We start from the raw sequence: 6,413 nt of genomic DNA, 5'->3' as shown, positions 1-6,413 counted from the left end.
ATCAAACCAACCCGCTCGCGTGGCTGCAGTGTAACCCGGTGTCCATATAATTTGGACCACTTCAACCACTTCGTTGTGTCGTTGCCCACCGCGTCCTCTGTCATTTGTGCTGTCAGCTCTGCTATCGCTGCGTGTGAATCAGAGTCCGAAAGTTAATTGCAGTTCTCCGTTCCGCAATATCCTCTGTGGCGGTCGTAGTGGTGGTGATGGCTGCCTACATGGCAAGCGATTCCGCGTATAGGTAGCATCAGGGTAAAGGTATCCTCCGAGTAGGTAGCATCTGTGCTGGCCGTTGAATTGCGATACTTGCGCACAGACCCAGACCGTACTTTCGCGTTTCTAAATGCAGTGTCCATGTAGATGCCTATTGTGTGCACTGGTCTCGTCAATTCTGTTCTCGTTTCAAAAAGCTTGCCTTGTCAACGCGTTTCGCCAACTGATGGGTCGCTGTTGCCTTCGCGCGATCACTGCCGTCTCCCGGTGGGGGTGATACGTTATTACCCGTGGGCCCCTGTGTCGCGCGTTGATTCGCCTGCCTCACGCCATGATGTTTCCTTTCTGACGTCGTTCCCAGTCGCGATCGAATTCGTACTTTCACTTCGTTGATTATGTGTCGTAGGGAGACACAAATGATTCAGCACATGCCACATGACGACATGGCCACTCTAGCACGCCAGATACGATCAAGCACCGCAGCTCAACCATGTCATCGCGACATACAGCAGTGAGAGAGCGGCCTGGTTCGAGTAGTGTAGGAGAGGTCGACTGACTAACGGCGCGCCGCTCTTAAGGAGGCCACACCCTAAACCGAAAGGAGTAACAATTGGATGTAATCTGTCCTCTGTAGCGAGCTCCTTTTTATTAAAGGGAGTGCTCTGAAGGAGAGCTTACTTCCCTTTTAGTGCGAAACACTCATACGCTCACCAACACTGACCAAGAATCTTGTCAACCGTCCGATCTTCCTTTCTTGTGCCGTTGCCTGGCAACAGAGACGCCGATTACCCGAGAGCACGGGTAGCAACTCGGGTAAGTTCGCAGGAGCACCGCGCAAGCTGCAGCCAATCGGAGGAAGCGCAGCTAATTTTGGAGGAGTGACGTCAGTTGCGCGAGAAGTTGCTAGGAAAGAGCAACAAGGGGCGCACAATCCCTACAGCCACCTGTCACAGAAAGAGCCACCTGTCAGCGCAGGGGCGCATTCCTTAACCGGTGCTTCACTGCGCTGATAATAGCATGAGGACTCGCCGCCACCTGTGAATGTTAAGTATAGAGAATGACCAATTCTGCATATGTGGACATTGCTCACTTAATATATCGCGTCATACCCCTAAGGCGGAGCTTAGTCGCCCGCTCCAATTGAAGAATGAGCATCTGCTTTCGCGCGCCTACTCGGATTAACTACGTTAAACCCGTACCGCTTTCTTTACTCTCGTATAGCCGTGTTGGTGTTTCTATAGAGTGTATGAAAGTGACCGACTAGAAGTTCCGTTCGCACCAACACCCCACCGCTCCTAATTCTCCAAGAGCAAATCAGAACCATTCCTTCCTGGTAATAAAAGTTTTATTTATTCATTGAATTAGGTTATCAAGTATCAAATGTCTGAAGTGTTGTCTAATATCCGAAGCCACATAAACAATCCTGAGGATACGAGCCTTCTACTTCGATGTGCCTGTTTTTAAATATTAGTGTTTTAGCACAACGTGAGTCGCGACCCATCGTCCGTGTATTCGTGTTCAGTCCTATACGTGCACAGTTGGCCGAGCGCAACATTGCGCGGACAAGCGCCTACCATTGCGCAGGAGCAGTTGGGTCCCCGCTCAAGCGGATCACGTAGTCCCTCGCGTAATTTTACTATCACAAGAATTTCCATCGCTTAGTACTTTCTTTTAGGCACACATCATTTTACGAAGTCGGATTAAATTTTATAGCGATTTCATAGTTCTTTACGTTCGCGCTTTGCTTTTATCTTGTGTCATGTCCTTTAGCGTGTCCCCTAACCTCTGCGCTAAACATTTTTCTAGCAAAAGGGAAAAAATTGAGGTTATTTGACCTTATTTTGAGAGTAATATAATGCAGCTCACTTTTTAAAAAGCAGCAGCTAAGTGCTTCTGTCACTGTAAAAGACTAGGAAGAGATAAACATAAGGAGTATGCAGGCCTCGACAAATAGCTACATCTTTTTCTAAGAGACCCGGACACGAATAAATGGGATTGAAGAATAGAAAGGAGAAGCCGAAGGAGAAATTCACACATTTTTAACAAACAGAACATTCAGTGTACGTGTCCAAGGGAAGCCTTTGGTCACTTTACCTCCAACTGCGGTGTACCCCAGGGCTCCGTCCTCGCCCCGACATTATTTAACGTAACTTTTATACCTCTTGTCCGAGCCGTAGAGAAAATGCCTTCTGTACGCGTCCTTGCGTATGCCGACGACATAACCATGTTGTATTGTCATCCAGATGCGTCTGTGCAACAGTCGGCGCTCCAGCAAGCGTTGGATGCCTTAACATCACGACTCCCCCCTTTGGGTCTGACCGTATCGTGTACTAAAACATGTTTCATTCGCATTGGAAACAGATGTCGCTAACGGAAACCAGCCCTTTTTACCTTCACGGTAGATAATTCTCAAATTCCTCAAGTAGTAAGTGTGTGCGTTCTAGGTCTTCTATATTCTTCATACATCTAGGACTGGGACTCCGTGGCTAAACAAGACCCGTAAATCTGCTCACGCTACTCTTAGTCTGATTCGACGCATAGCTATTCGCTCTGGCGGAGCGCGTTGTGATACTGCCCGTCAGCTTGTGCGCTCTATCCTCCAGCCGCGGATAGTGTACCAGGCCCAATTTCATCGCCTCACCCGTCGACAGTGGGACTCCCTTGAAGCAATCAATCGGGAGGCCATGCGCGCCATGGGTATTACACCCATACCCATTCTCCATGAGTATGCTCAAGTTAATACATGAAGTGAAGTCATTGACCAGCGTGAGACAAACAAAGCACGCAAGATGTCGCTTCAGCTTCATCGTTTACAGACTCTTCCTCCGTGGTCCTACTGACAACTCACAGACAATCGCTGCTCTGCTTCGCTGCCGAAATCAGCCGCGCACCTGATTCCAGGGTGCATAATATACACCGATGCATCCCACACAGCGCTGCAGGGAGTTACCGCAGTTTTACAGTCCCTCCCATCCGAATATTAACTACCGCGCGGCATATAGCGTGAATACTTGCACCTTCCTTGCCTTGGTGCTTCAAGCGATACACAACGCAATTGCTTCCCTTCCACTCGTACCCACTTTCGATACTGACTCCCTTGCCGCCCTTTAGCAGCTTAAGGCTCTCCGGCGCGCATTTTAAATTACAAAATCCACTCACCAAATCTGCAAAAAATACCCCAGTCCTGTGCGTATATATACACTGGATTCGCGGCCATGCTCACGATCCGCATGATATTAATGTGGATACAATGACACACCTTGACACATCAGACATCCCGCCACCACCCTCTCTTCCCCCAGATCCGTTCCGGTCCCATGTTTCCGAGAAACGAGCTTTGCGCCAGCGAACACGCGCTCTAGTTTCTCCGTGTTCATACCCTCTCCACCGTAGCCTCACTCGGGAGGAGGAGGTATCTGTGCGCCGGATTCGGGCAGGGGCGGCTCTGACTCCTTCCGTGCGTCATCGGTGGCGTGAAAAACACTTAGGACTGACTGACAACTGTCCCCGTTGTGGTGCTGCGCCTGAACTGTGTGACGCAAAACACTTGCTGTGGACTTGCCCGGCTACAGCCTCCGTGAGACGATGCTTCCGAAAAAAGGTAAGCCTGCGATGGGACGTTGAAGACGACTACCGTGAGTGGACTCTGGATAATCGCTTTATAGAGAACTTTTGCCACTTTTTAAGCGAGGCTTGTTTACACTCCCTCTTCTAACTTTCTCTCCCTTTCTCATTATGCCAAATGGCAAACATCTAGAATTACTAAATAAGAACAGAAAGGTAGGGAGCTTAACTAGGCAGTGCCTTACATGTGCATGCGATTACCAGTTTGCGCAAGATTAAATAGATCTACATGCAGAAAAGGCTCAGTTTCTAGATGCGATTTTCATTTTGGGCAAACAACAGCCTCTAAAGTACTGTCATAAGGTGTTCTATAGCTTCTACGAAAAGTTTTGTTTTCAGTGAAAAGCAAGGATTGATTTGAGCAGAAGAATTGACACTTTATTTGAACAAGTTTTCTGCGCTACCCATGTCCAGTCTCTATTCCTGGTTGTTCTACTCTGAACCCTTGTAGCAGAGAACGAAGACCTGGCGTATGCATTGTCTACGTCGTTGTGTAAAGCTCCAAAGTAGTATAACGAGTGCAATATAAGACTTAAGACCACCTCGATAACGCAAACAGGTCCTCCCTTCAGTCGCGTTTACCAGAATACGTGATACAGAGACGCGCAAGCCCGCTTGAAATTATTCGCCTGTCGGCACCGGGAGAACCATCTCGCGGCTTAAAGACTGTGGACTTCACCAATGAAAAGAAAGCGGTGGGTACGTTTGTCTCTGGTGTAGTATAGGAATGGCCGATTCACGATGAACTCGACGGGGGCCCTAATTGTGCGCTCCTCCCGAAATAAGAGCAATCTTCACACCAGTCGCCGCGGTCGCGACGGTTCCTGCTTACTTTACCTCCACGGCCGGCTTGTGGACGGCGCCCGATATTCTCAGCAAAGGACTGTCCCTGATTCCAGTGAAGTTTGCCTCGCTTGCGAAAGCGACGTTGAGTCCGAGAGCTCGCATGGCGGGCACCAGATCGTAGCGGAGGCTGATGCCGAACTTGGGCAGGCTGAGTGATACTGGCCTGGGGCTTAGCTTCTTGCCGACGTCTTCTAGAACGGCGTGCGACTGACCGTCCCTGAGGGCGGCGAGCCCCGTCGGGGAGTCCGGAAGCAGGATCACCAAGCTGAACATGTCTCCCGAGTACGGGATGTCCACGGCGGCCGCGTGGAGCGAGTCCAGACGAGCATAAAACAAGTCTTTTAAGAGGTACATCGCAGGCTTGCTGACCTCCGTGGTGCCCAGGTTCAGGAAGGGCTTCTTTTCTGTCTTCGACGGGTCGAACGGATTGAGCCAGCTTCCCTTGAAGCGCACGGCGTTTAGAATGAAGAGATTGACGTCCTCCAACGGCTGAACCTCTGGTAGGATGCCGTCGATCTTCCCCCTTGTCTTTCCGCGTGCCCAGGCGTTGACCTCAGCGGTGACTCTGGGACCTTCGTTGGCGAAGTCCACGGACCTCAGCTCTGCGTCGAAGACGTCGTGAAGCTGCTTCCTGTAGCTCTCCGCGATGTTGAAGTTTTTATGAACCAGGACTATGTTGGCCACTTCCAGCGTGACATTCGGTGAGGCTTGAGGCTCGATCAGCTTCTTGTACGTCGCGACAAGCCTCGACTTCTCAGTAAGGCCGACCTCGCTATGACCAAGCACCACTGTCAGCTCAGCTTCCGAGCTTCCTCTGGCGCCGGCGTAAACCATGCCGAAGGCAGCGGCGATGCTCGTTGGCGAGAAGAAGACGTTGGACGAGGGATGATTCTGGTTTGCCAACTCCTTGAGGAGCTTCAGGGCGAAGTGGTTGTGAGCTTTGGCCAGCAGTTCATCGTCGGTCTCTGACGAGACCAGCGTGAGCAGCGCGAGAAAGATTATATTTACGAGCATCACGGACGTTCTACGAGTGCCGCAGGCCGCAGTCGCCTCTTTATAAAGCTACACGTACGTAGCTGTCTTTGTTTTTCTTTCGCGTGTTTGCTTTCTGCTTTCCTGCAGCCGCCAAGGAGTAAAGTGTCAAATTCCACCTTTCTCCGAGACACAGATCTGGGCGCCTGAATACCCAGCTACTACCTCTACCTTTCTCTTCGGTGCGTACTTATTTTCCTGAGCCGCAAAGGACATTCCATTTCCTCTGCCGTGAAAAAAAAAGCTGGAAAAAATTATGGCAGGAACAACCAAACCTCACTGGACGCTTAATGCTGCGTAATACGCGGTCCAGCAACAGCTGTTTGCAGTGGAGAATATAATACCGTGAATTCTTTATATATGCGTGCTTCTATGCCATAATTCGCTTGGCATCCCTATAGCTGTCACTCGTGACGTCACTGCGCTTGGGCCACACCGAATAGTGCCTTCCCATGGCATGTTCCAAGGACGTCTTGCGTCACATCAACGCATGTAGACCACTCAGCGTGGCACGTTCCAGTGACCTCAGGAGTGACGGCAGTGCATAATGAGCAATCAGTGTGGCACGGCATTACGCCGACAACGTTGACGGTGACGCTTCATATCCACAAAACGTGCATTTAAGATATGTCGCTGTAAAAACAGAAATAGCCGTAGTAACGGTTATAATTATCGTCAGCGTAGACGTCGTCGCATTC

General features: G+C 50.2%; 1 pseudogene; it reads right to left on the bottom strand.

Annotated features, from left to right (window-relative positions):
• Window positions 1-4,496: 4,496 nt before the first annotated feature.
• On the bottom strand, window positions 4,497-5,697 carry LOC144127510 (iripin-2-like; annotated as a pseudogene).
• Window positions 5,698-6,413: the final 716 nt, after the last annotated feature.

The sequence above is a fragment of the Amblyomma americanum genome, chromosome 4 (genome assembly GCF_052857255.1).
Source record: "Amblyomma americanum isolate KBUSLIRL-KWMA chromosome 4, ASM5285725v1, whole genome shotgun sequence".
In the NCBI taxonomy this organism is placed as follows: domain Eukaryota; kingdom Metazoa; phylum Arthropoda; class Arachnida; order Ixodida; family Ixodidae; genus Amblyomma; species Amblyomma americanum.
The sequence above is the reverse complement of the archived record's forward strand: the minus strand, read 5'-3'. Positions and strand labels throughout refer to the sequence as shown.